We start from the raw sequence: 1,691 nt of genomic DNA on the forward strand, positions 1-1,691 counted from the left end.
TCTCTCTCTCCCTCCTTTCTTTCTCTCTTTTTTTTTTTTTTTTTTTTTTTTTTTTTTTTTTTTTGGTACCGGGGATCAAACTCCAGTCCTTGTGCTTGTGAGGCAGGCCACCAAACCGCTGAGCTAAATCCCCAGCCCAACACCTTTATGTCTTGGCATAAATATGAAACCTACAAATGCTGAGGATGGACCATATTTAAAATGTAAAAGAAATTATATCTTTCCCAACTATTGAAATGTATAATAAAAAGAGTAAATGTCAAACCAAATATGACCAAGAAAGTAAATAGTGTTTGAAAATTATTGTAGTTCATGATCAAAATCATTTTAAACTCATAGATCTACAACATCACTCTATGCCTATACCTGTACCTTTTTAATCTATAAGTAATGTCAAGTACTAGTTTCCTCAAAACACTACCAAACTAACCAGCAGATAAGAGAAGGAGAAATTTATTACTCATCTAACACTGAATTACTCGTCTAGTAACTGAATGGAGTCATTGTCTTGTCTCATAGAAGAGGGAAAAATTTTGGATATTCAAGAGCCATTTGAGGGCCCAGGCTTTAAGTGGTTTGGCCACCTGCCTTGAAAGTGCAAGGACCCAAGTTCAAGCCCTGGTACAAAAAAAAAAAAACAAAAAAGGCATACTACTCAGTAATAAAGAACAAGAAATTAGAATCATTCATTCATAGGAAAATGGATACATTTTGAGGATATACTCCTATGTCACGCATGTGTAAATACCAAATAGTTTCTCTGGTATGAAAAACTATAATAGTACTCAAGATCCTAATGGGACAATTAAAAATGCAAAGTAAGAATAAAAGGGCTAAAGGTGTAGGGAAAGTGGGAAGGGTAGAGGAAGGGGAATAGGGGAAAAGGAAAAAAATGTGAGAAAATGAAAAAATGGAATTAAACTGTTTGTAAATGGGGAGGGGAGGAGGGGGTGAAGGGAGGGCAGGGACAAGGGGAAAAAATAAGAACCAAGACCTGCCATGTAAAGGTACAAGATCCAGTAATGAATGTAACTGTACTGTATACCTAGAATGTACCAATAAACTCAATAAAAAGAAAAAAAAAGCCACTTTCAATCTCTCTATATGAGGCTTGGGGAGGATTTTCTTAGCACTGGATAAAGATTATGATTTAATAGTTTGGAATTGTTAGAAATATGAGGGTAAGGATTTCAACACAAAGATTTCAAAGAAGTTCAAAAATTTAAAAAAATATCGATATTATCTGCCATCAAATTACTTTGATTGTTTTGCAACTTTACTGGGGGAAAATTTCACACAATAGTAGAATAATAATTCCCTATTATACATAACTATGTGTAGAAGGTTTTGTGTCCTTGGGAACTTTGACAGATATTAAGATCCAAAATCCAGGTTGTTGTAGAATCATACTAAGAAAGCCAAGACTTCTGAATCATTAGATTCTACTCTTCCACAATATATTCCTAATCCCATGTTTCATGCACAGAGGAGATTGCATGATATACAATGTCAAGTTTACTTGACTAAGAATGAGGGGTATATGTGGACATAGTTATTGTCCATCTATATTGGTCCATGTGTGTGTGTGTGTGTGTGTGTGTGTGTGTAAATATATATAGATATGGACACATATGGATATATGGACATGTGTATAGATAGATAGATAGATACATAGATAGGTATAGATATAT

Source organism: Fukomys damarensis, unplaced genomic scaffold (genome assembly GCF_012274545.1).
Source record: "Fukomys damarensis isolate Sample0158 unplaced genomic scaffold, DMR_v1.0_HiC HiC_scaffold_38, whole genome shotgun sequence".
NCBI classification, from domain to species: Eukaryota; Metazoa; Chordata; class Mammalia; order Rodentia; family Bathyergidae; genus Fukomys; species Fukomys damarensis.